Below are 15,260 nucleotides of genomic sequence, written 5' to 3'. Positions count from 1 at the left end.
CCTCCCAAATTAGTATGGCCCCATTCCTTTTTCTGATTTGAGATTCAGCCTTACAATGGAAGTTGGCACAACTAGTGAGTTAACTCAACATAAAAGCAGATGCTGGAAATCTGAAACACTGGCAGCATCTGTGGAGAGAGAAATAGAGTTAATGTTTCAAGTCTGATAAGTCTTTTCATCAGAACCAGAACTTCTCAAGAAGAAGCATGTGAAAGTAAATTGCTATTAGTAAGTATTCTGATAGACTGCAACTCATTAACTCATTTACAGAGTGTGCAACTCACCCCCCCCCCTCGGTAATATGCACAATACCCTGTAACAACTATGTTGAGAGCAGGTTTTTGCATGATGGCCAATCATGTAAATTTTAAATTTATGTTTAAAACTGTACCTTGCATCTTGGGAGTATTTAGAGTAAGTAATCTCATTTTGGGGATTAAATGATTTATCTGTTGAATGAGCCGGCTGAGTTGTTAATGATATAGCTACCAGACCGAGGCTGTGTCAAATGCTCAGAGAATCAACATTAGGGAATTAGATGTTAGACTTCCTTTTGTTCAATCTACCCATCATAAGCATGACAGAATTGTAGAAGTTAAGACTATATGGTCATTGTGAAAACGAGGACTTGCCTAAACTGTGAGGGCATCCTGCAACATTTACAGAGGTACGTATCACTGTGCTACATTGTACAGACTAACAGCAGATCCAGTCAACCAGAACTAGGCATTAATCAGTAGCAGCATTGGCACAACACTGCAGTCTGTAACTCCATGGACTAATCTCAAGCCAGGAGATCAATCACAGTTCAACTCCGGGAAAGGAGGAGTGAATGTAGGAAGTCTCCCCAAAACCAGCATCAAGCACGCAGTGGAAAGAGTGATTAAGATGATAAAACAGTTGCATTCTCCAATGCATTAATTTATGACAGACTAAGTTGTTCCAGAACCAATGTATCACCCCAAGAAGTTGAGAAACATTGTGCTATGGGTAGGAAAGAGCCCTGTGTACATTCCTGTCCTCAGCTAAGATAAAGGAGAAACGTTTTGAAGGCATGTTTTGCTTTTAAATGACTCCCATGGCACGAGTAACAAGGACCAATCAAAAATAAAATAAAGCACAAAGAAGACTTAGTTGGGGATCCAAGCCACTGCCCGAGGCTGGACCCCAATTCTTCCACTCCTAATTTTTACCCAAGGCTGGTACACTTCAAATTATTTGGCTATAGGCCCTCAGAGACTTAGCAGCTCCTGACTGATCCAGGTCAATGGAAAGTCACAGAGTCATAGATGTACAGCATGGAAACAGACACTTCAGTCCAACCCGTCCATGCCGACTAGATATCCCAACCCAATCTAGTCCCACCTGCCAGTACCCGGCCCATATCCCTTCAAACCCTTCCTCTTCATATACCCATCCAAATGATTCTTAAATGTTGCAATTGTACCAGCCTCCACCACCTCCTCTGGCAGCTCATTCCATACCCATACCACACTGTGTGTGAAAATGTTGCCCCTTAGGTCCCTTTTATATCTTTCCTCTCTCCCCTAAACCTATGCCCTCTAGCCCTGGACTCCCCCATCCCAGGGAAAAGACTTTGCCTATCTACCCTATCCATGCCCTTGTATAAGGAATCCCCATTGCTGGTGGCATTTGCTTGCTAAAGGTTAGAGCCTCCATATTTACCAAAAACTGTTTTTGCCCCTTACCAGGCAAATCAGGCACCCCTCCCTCCAGATAAGATCAGAGATTACTGTAATTTTACACATTCCCTGTGGATATTTGGATCCAGAAGTATTTGAGAGAATTTGCCAAGTTGAACTGAAGTAGCTGTTAAAATGATTTGGTTTAATGGCTGAATGCTTTGTGCATCTATCTTGGAAAGAAAATTGACCAAGCTGATCAACTGGTACCTAAAACATGCTGTAATCTGTCTGATTTTTTGACAGTTTTAGAATAATCTCGAGAGTCAATAAATCACAGTAGTAATGATTGCTTTCATACAGTCACTGGTCTTTTCTCTCCTGAGAGAGAGAGAGAGTGAGAGAGAGATGACCCACTGAAGTGAAACTGTCAGAGTCAGTCAGATGGTGATATTTTGGATCGTCAGTTTCCAGTATTATTGGGCAGAAGGTATCAGTCATTATTTTTGAGGTATTGTAATTTATGCATTAGATTAAGTCCAGAGAATGAAGTTCAGCTGGATCTCAGTCTAAGCAATGTCCGTTTAGTATGATAGATGTTTGCACCTTAACAATGAAATGAAGCATGATTTAACTCCCCTCAGCCTTATTCAGGGTTGACTACAGCCAACCGAATATTACTTTAGATTCCCTACAGTGTGGAAACAAGCCCATCGGCCCAATCACTCCACACTGACCCTCCGAAGAGTAACCCACGCACACCCATTTCCCTCTGACTAATGCCCCTAACACTATGGACAATTTAGCATGGCCAATTCACCTAGCCTGCACATCTTTGGACTGTGGGAGGAAACCGGAGCGCCCAGAGGAAACCCACACAGACACAGGAAGAATGTGCAAACTCCACACAGACAGCCGCCCGAGGCTGGAATCGAACCCGGGACCCTGGCGCTGTGAGGCAGCAGTGCTAACCACTGAGCATATTGATGAAAAGGGAGGCATGTTGTCGAGCCTTTTTTACTTTCCACCCATCGAGGCAAACTTGAGAATGCCAAATTTCAATTTTTCTTTTGCCATTTCTTGCAATTTGAGTGCACAAAAAGAATGCTTCCACAATACGCCTCCCCTTTCAGCTGAAAACTGGCTCAATACTAATTGTGCAGTAGGCAGGAGAAGTGAGTGTCGGTGGAAAATAAGAACAGGCTTGGCTGCCTCAGGTAATGGCCTACCAACATGCGGGCTGATCCGCAATGAATTCATTCACAACAGTGCAGTGTGGGTCATTGTCACTTGTCTGGTCATAGTTGAGAATGTGGTGCTAGAAAAGCACAGCAGGTCAGGCAGCATCCGAGGAGCAGGAGAATCGGCTTATGCCCAAAACGTTGATTCTCCTGCTCCTCAGATGCTGCCTGATCTGTTGTGCTCTTCCAGTACTACACTTTTGACTCTGATCTCCAGCATCTACAGTCCTAACTTTCTCCCACTCATGCAGTCATATCCAAGCATGGGACAGACACAATGAGGAGGAGGAAAAAGGATTCTCATCACTTTGAATACCTCACATCGGCTATTTTGTAAATCATTTCCTAGTGTGAAACCAGTGCAGTGGAGGGTTGAATAGAGTGGCCCTGATTTCATAGACTCCTATGAAGCAATAGGACCCACTGCTGACATTGAAGAACTCTTTGCACTGCAATTTTGCAGTTTGCTGGACTGTAGTTTTACATTTTTCTGGACAGTCATTGAAATGTAATGCTAAATGAAAGTGATCTGCTGGTGTAGAGTGCTGATAGCAATCTATATACGTAGCCAATTACATTTCTTTATCCTCATAGGCAGCAAATCAGAAAGTAAAACCGACAGAATCTCTTTGCTATTAACTTAAAATTTCTAGACAGCAAAATAAGTGGTCAAAATGAAGCATGTTTCCCAATGAGAATAATCTTGCCTCACTTACAGCTGAAGTGGGACTGAATCACCATTTATTCACTTGCCGTCATGCAATCAAATATCAGTCAGTTGTCCTGTTACAGATATTTGTCAGCAAAAAGTGACTTCTAAACTGTAAAACAAAAGCAAATGCTGGAGATCTGAAACCCACCCAGACCCATTTCCCTCTGACTAAAGCATCAAGCACTATAGGCAATTTAGTATGACCAACTCACCCAACCTACACATCTTTGGAATACAGGAGGAAACCGGAACACCCAGAGGAAACTCACACAGACACAGGAAGAATGTGTAAACTCCACACAGACAGTCACCTAAGGTTGGAATCGAACCTGGGCCCCTGGTACCGTGAGGCACCAGTGCTAACCAACAAGCCACTGTGCCGCTCATTTTGTTCTGTAGATTCCAAACAACTGTCATATTATACTCCCATATTAATTTTATTTCTGTCACCACAAATGTTGCCAGACCTACAAAGTTCCTCAGTGCTTTCTGTTTTGATTCATGATTGTGAAGAAGGCTTTTGGCCATCATCAATCAGGGCATTGAATATAGATGTTGAGAAGGTATGTTTCAGTTATACAAGACATTGGTGAGGCTGCACTTGGAATATTATGTTCAGTTTTGGTCACCTTGCTGTAGGAAGGATATTATTAAACTGGGAAGAATGCAGAAGAAATTTACAAGAATCTTCCCAGGACTCCAGGGTCTGGGTTATAGGGAGAGCTGGGACAAGCTGAGACCTATTTCCTGAGAGCGTAGGAGATTGAGGGGGTATCTTATAGATGTGTATATGATCATGAGAGGCATGGACAGGGTGAATTCACTCAGTGTTTTTTTCCCAGGGTTGGGAAATCGAGGACTAGAGAGCATCAGTTTAAAGTTAGAGGGCAAAGAATAAAAGGGAAATTTAAGGGCAACTTTTTTTCCACCGAGATTGGTGCATACGTGGAATGAGTTGCCAGCAGAAGTGGTTGAGGTAGGTACATTAACAACACTTAAAAGGTGTTTGGACAAATACATGGATAGGAAAGGTTTAGAAGGATATGGGTCAAGTGCAAAGAAATGGGGTTCGCCTGGATGGACATTTTGGTCAGCATGGACCAGCTTGGGCTGAAGGGTCTGTCTTCGTGCTATGGGACTTTATTTCTGGTTCATTGTACTTGAGTGGAAGTGACAAGAGGCAGGTGCACGAGGTGCCGGGAGATGGGAGGAGAGTTTCAGTCTTAGCGAATCAGAAGAGGCTGTGAGTCTCTATGATTGAATAAGTTCATGGTACATGGTAACAGAAGTAGGCCATTCAGCTCCTCAAGCCTGTTCCATCATTCAATGAGATCATGGCTAATCTGTGGCCTAACTCCATATACTTGACTTTGGTCCATATCCCTAAATACCTTGCCTTATCAAAAAAATCTATTCCAGATTTAAAATTAACAATTGATTTGGTACCCACTGCAGTTTATGGAAGAGAGTTCCATAATGCTGCTCATTTGGATGAGTTGGACGAAGTGAAAAGTGGCTCCTGTCATATATGTAGCTTATATCAGAATTCACGATTCAGGATGGGAATGAGACAGTTGTGGAGGGCAAATAGAAATTTAAAAGTTAAGAGAGAGAGTGAATTATGGCAACTCCTTTGAAACAGAGCAATCACGATCTTGATTTAGACCAAATACTTGGAGCTCAGTGGTTAGCACTGCTGCCTCACAGTGTCAGGAGTCTGAGTTCAATTCCAGCCTCAGGTTACTGTCTATGTGGAGTTGTAAGCTCCTCCCGTCTCTGTGTGGGTTTCCTCCAGATACTCTGGTTTCCTTCCACAGTCCCAAGGTGTGCAGATTAGGTGGATTTGCCATGGGAAATTGTCCATAGTATCCAAGCATGTGTAAGCTAGGTGGGTTAGCCATGGCAAATGCAGGATTAAAATGGGGGTCTGGGGGAAATGCTCTTCAGAGGGATAGTACAGACGCAATGGACTGAATGGCTTCTTTTCACACTGAGGGATTCTAAGACTGCTAACTGGGTATTACAAAAAAGATTCAACCGGACATAAGACATAGGAGTGGGAGTAAGGCCATTCGGCCCATCGAGTCCACTCCGCCATTTAATCATGGCTGATGGGCATTTCAACTCCACTTACCAGCATTCTCCCCGTAGCCCTTAATTCCTTGTGGCATCAAGAATTTATCAATCTCGGCCTTGAAGCCATTTAGCATCCCGGCCTCCACCGGACTCCGCGGCAATGAATTCCACAGGCCCACCACTCTCTGGCTGAAGAAATGTCTCCGCATTTCTGTCCTGAATTGACCCCCTCTAATTCTAAGGCTGTGCCCACGGGTCCTAGTCTCCTCGCCTAATTGAAACAATTTCTTAGCGTCCACCCTTTCCAAGCCATGTATTATCTTGTAAGTTTCTATTAGATCTCCCCTTAACCTTCTAAACTCCAATGAATACAATCCCAGGATCCTCAGCCGTTCCTCGTATGTTAGACCAACCATGTGAATCTCCGCTGGACACGCTCCAGTGCCAGTATGTCCCTCCTGAGGTGTGGGGCCCAAAGCTGGACACAGTACTCCAAATGGGGCCTAACCAGAACTTTTTATAAAGTCTCAGTAGCACATTGCTGCTTTTATATTCCAACCCTCTTGAGATAAATGACAACATTGCATTTGCTTTCTTAATCATGGATTCAACCTGCATGTTTACCTTTAGAGAATCCTCGACTAGCACTCCTAGATCCTTTTGTACTTTGGCTTTATGAATTTTCTCACCGTTTAGAAAGTAGTCCATGCTTGTATTCTTTTTTCCAAAGTGCAAGACCTCTCATTTGCTCACATTGAATTTCATCAATCATTTCCTGGACCAGTCTCCCAAACTGTCTAGATCCTTCTGCAGCCTCCCCACTTCCTCAGTACTACCTGCCTGTCCAGCTAACTTCGTATCATCGGCAAACTTCGCTAGAATGCCCCCAGTCCCTTCATCCAGATCATTAATATATAACATGAACAGCTGCGGCCCCAACACTGAACCCTGTGGGACACCACTTGTCACCGGCTGCCATTCTGAAAAAGAACATTTTATCCCAACTCTCTGCCTTCTGTCAGACAGCCAATCCTCAATCCATGCCAGTAGCTCACCTCAAACACCATGGGCCCTCACCTTACTCAGCAGCCTCCCATGTAGCACCTTATCGAAGGCCTTTTGGAAGTCTTGATAGACTACATCCACTGGATTTCCCTGGTCTAACCTACTTGTCACCTCTTCAAAGAATTCTAACAGGTTTGTCAGGCACGACCTCCCCTTACTAAATCCATGTTGACTTGTTCTAGTCCAACCCTGCTCTTCCAAGAATTTAGAAACCTCATCCTTAACGACTGATTCTAGAATTTTACCAATAACCAAGGTTAGGCTAATTGGCCTATAATTTTCCATTTTTTGTCTTGATCCTTTCTTGAACAAGGGGTTACCACAGCAATCTTCCAATCATCCGGGACTTTTCCTGACTCCAGTGACTTTTGAAAGATCTCAACCAACGCTTCCACTATCTCTTCAACCACCTCCCTCAGAACTCTAGGATGTAGCCCATCGGGGCCAGAAGATTTGTCAATTTTAAGACCTTTTAGCTTTTCTAGCACTATCTCTTTTGTAATGGCAACCATACTCAACTCAGCCCCCTGACTCCCTTTAATTGTTGGGATATTACTCATGTCTTCCACTGTGAAGACTGACTCAAAGTACTTATGAAGTTCTCCAGCTATTTCCTTATCTCCCATCACTAGCCTTCCAGCATCAGTTTGAAGTGGCCCAGTGTCTATTTTTGCCTGTCATTTTGTTTCTTATGTATTGAAAGAAACTTTAACTATCATTTCTAATATTACTGGCTAGCCTATCTTCATATTTGATCCTCTCCTTCCTTGTGTCTCTCTTTGTTATTCTCTGTTTGTTTTTGTAGCCTTCCCAATCTTCTGATTTCCCAGTGCTCTTGGCCACTTTATAGGATCTCTCTTTTCCTTTGATAACATTTCCTGACTTCCTTTGTCAGCCATGGCTGTCTAATCCCTCCCCGGATAATCTTTCTTTTCTTGGGGATGAACCTCTGTACAGTGTCCTCAATTATACCCACAAACTCCTGCCATTTTTGCTCTACTGTCTTCCCTGCTAGGCTCTGCTTCCAGTCGATATTCGTCAGTTCCCCTCTCATGCCCTCATAATTACCTTTGTTTAATTGTAACACCATTACATCCGATTTTGCCTCCTCTCTTTCAAGTTGTGCTGCTTCCTAAATGTTCCTTTACTTTAAGATCTTTTATTAAGTCTGGTTCATTACATAGGTCCAGAATAGCCTGCTCCCTTGTGGACTCCATGACAAGCTGTTCCAAAAAGCCATCCTGTAAGCATTCCATGAATTCCTTTTTTTTGGATCCACTGGCAACATTATTTCCCCAGTCCACCTGCATATTGACGTCCCCCACGATCACCGTGACCTTGCCTTTCTGACTGCCTTTTTTATTTCCCGGTACATGTTGCGCCCCTGGTCCTGAGAACTGTTAGGAGGTCTGTACATAACTCCCATTATGGTTTTTTTGCCTTTGTGGTTTCTCAATTCCACTCACATAGACTCCACATCATCCGACCCTATGTCGTTCAGTGCATAGATTTAATTTTGTTCTTAATTAACAAGGCAACCCCACCCCCTCTGCCCATCTCCCTGTCTTTTCGACAAGTTGTAAATCCTTGGATGTTTAACTGCCAGTCCTGAACCCCCTGCAGCCATGTGTCTGTGATGTCTACCACATCATAATCATTCACGATAATCTGTGCCATTAGTTCATCTACTTTGTTACGAATGCTACGAGCACTCAGGTAAAGTGCCTTAACGCTAACTTTCTTATCATTAGAAATATTGGAAGCCATAAGATGTCCTAAGTTATCCTTCCTTTTTGTTGCATTCCTAATCTGCCTCAAGGTTAAATCCACCTGCATACATGCTATCCTCCTGCTTATCTTTCCATGTAACTCCATACTCCCTGTCGCTTTCACTTTCCCTTCCCCCCAATTCAGAAGTTTAAAGTCCTACTGACCACCCTATTTATCCTCTTTGCTAGAACATTGGTACCAGATCAGTTCGGGTGGAGACCGTCCCAACGGTACAGATCCCCCCGGTTGTGAACTGTATCTATCTAAGCATTGAAGTCTTCTTTCCCACTGTGATGTCTGTTTCTCTTTTTGTAATCTACTTAACAATGAAAGTTTAATCTATCTCTGCTTCTGTTGTGTTCTGTTTCCCTCTCTCTTGTCATTGATCGCGATGCCTATCTTTGCCTTGTCCCATTAATCATGATGTTTGTCTCAGTTCCCAACGTTAGTGGTGTATGTTGGCCCCATCATGATTGAAGTTGACTTGGATGTTGCTCCTGTACACTTTTCCCAGATTGTTGGACTGATGTTGATTTTCACTCACGATGTCCAATGCTGACCTTTTTCAGTGCTGGTTGGAACTTGAAAGTTGAAGGAAGAAGGTCTGTTTGCCTGTTTAATTCGTCATTCTTATTGTTACAGATTCATAGAACATAGAACAGTACAGCGCAGAACAGGCCCTTTGGTCCTCAATGTTGTGCCAATCTGTGAACTATTCTCAGCTCGTCCCCTTACACTATCCCAAAATCATCCATGTGCTTATCCAAGGATTGCTTAAATCTCCCTAACGTGGCTGAGTTCAGCAAGTGTGTTTAAAATAAATTCAAAATCGAATACTACCATTTTGTTGCCATTATACATCCTTGCTGCTCCATAATAAACTTAAAAATGTTCAATACTCAGCTAAGCTGAGTTATATTTTGCTCCATCCTGAGACTCTACAGGATAATATCACTGTTGGAATGATACACCAGAGTTTTCTGAACGATATGAGAAAATCTATTGGATTCTGAGCAACTGATTAACTGTCAGTTTTTAAATACATTCTGATGCAAGTACAATATTCCACAAACTATTGCAAATTCCATAGGACTAATGCTCTAATAATGACAAAGGTAAGCCGCTTTGTAAATTCCTCACAACCACCAATAAATGCTCAGGAGGCAGCAGTAGTGATAGTGAAGATTTGGGAACTTTTATACTTGGGTTTCAGTGCAATGTGTACAATTTCTTCAATTTCCTCATTTTTTCACAGTCTGTGAATAACATCTGCACTGTTTGAATTTTTGCATTTATATAGGGTCTTTAGGCACAGGTTTCAAGGTGTTTTGATAAGGGGCCAGAGGAGATGAGAGAAACGGTGAACCCTTTCAAGATCACGCTCCATATCTGCTATTGTAATTTATGTGAGTGACATAATGATATTTTGGGATACTCTGCCAACAGAGAGCAGTGGTTGTTGAATTGTTTACCATAGAATTGCCATTCTTCTAATAGGGACACCGGTTTCTGTTAAGTGTCTGTGGCAGTGACCACCGACCGATTCAATGGAATGGATTTAATAATTGATGACTAATGCTTTGTTGCCTTTCAAAGAGAACATTTGGTACATGATGTTGTAAGCAACATGATTTTATTCTGTTCAGTATCCATCAAAGAATGACTCAGGTACTCCTTGATCTGCAATCAGTAGCATGCCAGGGACTGACTAACATTTTACATTGTCAATAGTGTGGCGTTGGAAAAGCAGCAGGTCAGGCAGCATCCGAGGAGCAGGAAACTCATCAGGTCAAGCAAAAGCCCTTCATCAGGATTTTTTATTGCGATTGACAATTCATTATAGGTTGATTTCCTTTCTCCTTCAAGTAAAAAGTGCTAATTATTTTGTTCCATGTTCATACTTTTAACACTGAGTCATGTTATAAAACTCAATTGGATGAAGGTACAAATCAAATTCTGAGTGAGATACATTGTTTAGGCTGTGTGGAGTTTGCACAGATTCCCTGCATCTGTGTGGGTTTCCACTGGGTGTTCTAATTTCCTCCCACAGTCCAAAGATGTGCAGGTTAGGTGCATTGGCCATGCCAAATTGCACATAGTGTCTAGGTGGATTACCTCTGGGAAATGCAGGGTTATGGGTAAGGGGTCTGGGTCTGAGTGAGATGCTCTTTGGAAGGTTGGTGTTGACTCAATGGGCCAAATGGCCTGGTTCCACAATATAGGGATTATACGATTTGCTTTGCAAATACAGCCACTTTACTTTACATTGACAGCGACATTTTCATTTGAAGCAATTCACATTTTTTTAAATATCAGAATTGGCCTCAGTACCAATCTGGGCTCACCAAGGCAAGAACAAGTATTTATTTCAAATCTTGCCAATGTGAGTAAAATAAGGAAAGGTTAATGATCCCCATGTTACCACTGTCAAATGTATGACAATAATTTCAGAACATGAGCAAGCCAACTGGGAGACAAGAATATTTCTTTTGATCACCAATGATAAATCAAAAGAAGCACAAAAATAGCCTGTCCTTGTTGAACTCCACCTGAGTCCTTCAATCTTCCAGTGTTTGATAATATAAGAAGGTCCCTGGTGTTCTCAGTCCTATATTTCAGACAGCCTTTGTGCTTCATTACTGCCAATGAATCTTCTTAGTGTTTGTTGCTTTCTGCAGTAAATTAAGATTTTTCATAATTCCTTTTAGAAGTCAATTAGGATATGCCCATGTTGATGTTAATTTGTTCCATTTATCAGATTATTCCCATTAAGAAAATATATTACTAACAACAGAACAATATCATGAACTAATTGATCCCTGACAAGACATCCTTTATTAAAAGATGCACTCCTTAATTGTGTTTCAACTCCATGTTATTAAGTGGCACCAAACCCATTAAAAGTACTCAAGACTGAAATTAAGAAACATTTAAATAATTTTAAACGTGTGCATTTTGCTTTTCTTAATGCATAGAATGATCCAAAGCTTCCCTGACTAAAGTCTGTTCCCAGAACAGAATCTTCCAAATGTCATACGTAATGGGAAAACTACTCAACCAGTTGTGGGGAGAGAAAAAACATTTATTCCTCAAATAAAGATCTGTTGACTGAATATGATCTAGTAATATGATATGAAGAGGATTACTGCTTGATGTAGGTCACAGTTGCATTTGATTGAAATGCTTTTCCATGAATGAGTCCATGAGGAAAACTGAATGCAAAATGATTCAGGGGTCTAAACAGCAAATTTGAATGGAGATGTTTTGATATAAGGAGGTAGCAAAATTATCCAAGTTAATATAGAATTGCATTAAAGAATTGCAAGTCTTTGAAGGTCTTTGCTGTTGTTTGTCTGTGAAGCTTTATTTATCCCATATTGGAGATCACTTAGCTGGACAGTTGGTTTGCGATGCAGAGTGATGCCAACAGTACAGGATTAATTCCGGCACTGGGTGAGGTTACCATGAAAGGACATTCATTCACAACCTCTCCCCTTACCTGAGGCATGATGACCCTCAGATTAAACCATTCCAGCTGTCTCTCTCCAATGAGAGGGCAGCCCTATATATAGTGCCTTAACCTTTACCCCATATTGGATCTTCTATCCAAAATTGAATTATGCCAAGACTATATGTAAGTTAATCACTTATTTAAGAGATTGAATGTTGACAGTGTATAAAGAAAACATAGAGTACATATTTTCATTTTTTGTTTACAAATTTGTTCAATTATGAAAATCATTCCATAAGGTCACAATCATTATATCATGCCTCCATTTGATTAAAATGATTTGATCTCTGTCTTTTTTAATCAGGTGCCTCCCTGACAGCTCTCTGAAACTGTCACAAGGGAGGTTTCCTGATGTCCTGAACAAATTCGTCCATAAGACATAGGAACAGAAATTAGGCCATTCAGCCCATCGAGTCTGCTCTATCATTCAATCAAGTTTCTCAATCTCATTCTCTTGCTTTCTCCCTGTAACTCTTGAACCCCTTGATACTCAAGAACGGATCTATCTCGATCTTAAATATGCTCAATGATCTGGCCTACACAGCCTTCTTTGGCAATGAATTCCATAGATTCACCACACTCTGGCTGAAGAAGTTTCTCCTTATCTCTGTTCTAAAAGGGCTTTCCTTTACTCTAAGGCTGTGTCCTTGGGTCCTAGTCTCTCCTACCAATGGAAAAATGAGGACTATAGATGCTGGAGATCAAAGTCAAAGAGTGTAGTTCTGGAATAGCACAGCCAGTCAGGCAGCATCTGAGGAGTAGGAAAGTCAATGTTTTGGGCATAAGCCCTTCATCAGGAATGTCGATGTTTCGGGCATAAGCTCTTCATCAGGCATATGCCATTCTCTTGAATTTTTTACACATGTCTTCCACTGTGAAGATTGACATGAAGTAATTATTCAGTTCTTCAGCCATTTCCTTGTTCCCCATTACTATCTCTCCAGTGTAATTTTCCAGCAGCCCAATATTTTGCCTCTCATTTGTCCTATAGATATCTAAAGAAACTTTTACAGTCTTCCTTTATATTACTGGCTAGCTAACCCACATATTTAATTGACTCCCTCCTTATTTATTTTTTTGTTGCCCTCTGTTAGTCTTTGTAAGCTTCCCAATCCTCTGCTTTCCCACTGCCCTTCACCATGCTTCATCCGCCCTTTACCATGCTTCTTTTTCCTCAGGATGGATCTCTGTTGTGTCTCCTGAATTACTCCCAGAAACTCGTGCTATTGCTGTTCAACTGTCTTTCCTGCTAGACCCCCTCTCCCAGTCAATTCTACCAGCTCCTCCCTCATGCCTCTGTAGTTGCCTTTATTTAGCTGTAAGACTGTTACCTCTGATTCTGTCTCTTTCCTCTCAAATTGCAGTATTCATTCAATCATAACAAGATCATTTTGACAGAAGGTCAGTTAGACTTGAGACATCAGCTTTTTTTTCTCCTTACAGATGCTGCCAGATCTGCTGAGATTTTCCAGCATTTTCTTTTTTGATTCCCCACAGATTCTATACCATCTGACCCCACTTTGTTTCTTACTATTGATTTAATTTCATTTCTTACTAATAAAGCAACCCCACTCCCCCCGCCCACCTGCCTATCTTTTAGATAGGATGTATATCCTTGAATATTCAGCTCCCAATCCTGATCCCTTTGCAGTCACATCTCCATGATGCCCACTGTGTCATACCTGTCAGTTTCGATCTGTATCACCAGCTTATTTACATTATTCCTTATACTTTGTGCATTCAGATACACCTTCAGTCCTTTATTAACCATCCCTCTTCTCATTGTCTCCCATTTGTCCAGTGTGCTTGAAGTTTGATTGCTAACCCTTTCCATACACTCTGTCCTAAATGTGTCTGTGCTGGAGATTGTAATAACCTCTCCTGAGTCTGCACTCTTACCTCCTCCTTTAATTCAATTTTTCTAATTTCCCCTATAACTGAAACCACCACCCCTCCCCCCCACCCCGCCCATCCCTTTTAGTTTAAAGCCCTGTCTTCAGTCCTAGTTATGACGCCCTAGGACTCTGGTCTGAGCACAGTTTAGCTGAAGACCATTCTATCAGAACAGGTCCCTTCACCCCCAGTACTGATGCCAATGTCCCATGAATTCACCACATTTCTCACACACCAAATTTCAAGCTACACTTTTACTTGCTTAAACTTATTGACCCTGTACCAATTAGCTCATGGCTCAGGTGATAATCCAGAGATTATTGCCTTTTTTGGTTCTGTTTTTTAGTTTAGCTCCGAGCTGTTCATACTCCCTTAGCAGAACGTCTGCCCTATTTTTTGTTTGTCATTGGTACCTACATGGACCAAGAACATTGGATCTTTACCATCCCACTCAAAGTTCCTCAGCAGCCCAGCTCTCTCAAACATTGCCATGTGGAGGAGACTAATTTATACTTCATTCTTAGTAAGCTTTGTGGAATGTTTCTGTGTACAAAATTGTTGTTTCCAACAGCATGTCAAGCTAATTAATTGTTTTTAAAGTGTTTCAAGAGATGTGATGAAAATTACTGTGGGAGATGTGATGTACGTGAGTTAGGAAAAACATGTATTAAGACTTTTCCATGAAAGTGAATTAACTGACACGGTATTATTTACAATTAATCTGACGAGTAGGACATTTGAGACTTTTTTTATTGCTTCATCTCAGCTGTATACGGAAAGAGGAATTTGACAGAATTTGATCTGAAATAAAATTTTGGATGAGGGCGAGGAAACATTACCCAAGCATTCAATGCTGGAAATGAATCGAGGTTTTACCCTGCTGTATAAAGTCATACAACATGAAAACAGACCCTTCAGTCCAATCAGTTCATACAGACTGTAATCCCAAACAAAATTAGTCCCACCTTCCTGCACTTGGTTTATATCCCTCCAAGCCTTTCTTATTCATGTATTCATCTCAATGTCTTTTAAACATTGTAACTGTACCCACACCCATCATGTCCTCTGGAAGTTCATTCCACACGTGAATTCCAATCTCTGTTTAAAAAAAAATGCCTCATGTCTTTTTTAAAATCTTTCTCTTTTCATCTTCTTGAAATCTGCCACGCTTGGGAAAAGACAACTGCCATTCACCTTATCTACACCTCTCATTACTTTATAAACCTCCATAAGGTTACTTCTCAACCTTTCACGCTCCAGTGAAAACAAATCCTAGCCTGTCCAGCCTCTCCTTGTAACATAAACCCTCTATTCCTGGCAACATCTTAATAAATCTCTTGTCCTTCTTG

The 15,260-nt window shown here is 41.5% G+C and overlaps 1 protein-coding gene across 3 annotated transcripts in view; it reads left to right on the top strand.

The window, feature by feature from the left end:
* LOC132827851 (dynein axonemal heavy chain 9-like) overlaps positions 1–15,260 on the top strand; it is a 504,454-nt gene that overhangs the window by 237,506 nt on the left and 251,688 nt on the right. The window lies entirely within an intron of this gene.

This window comes from Hemiscyllium ocellatum, chromosome 25, assembly GCF_020745735.1.
Source record: "Hemiscyllium ocellatum isolate sHemOce1 chromosome 25, sHemOce1.pat.X.cur, whole genome shotgun sequence".
Classification (NCBI taxonomy): domain Eukaryota; kingdom Metazoa; phylum Chordata; class Chondrichthyes; order Orectolobiformes; family Hemiscylliidae; genus Hemiscyllium; species Hemiscyllium ocellatum.
The sequence above is the reverse complement of the archived record's forward strand: the minus strand, read 5'-3'. Positions and strand labels throughout refer to the sequence as shown.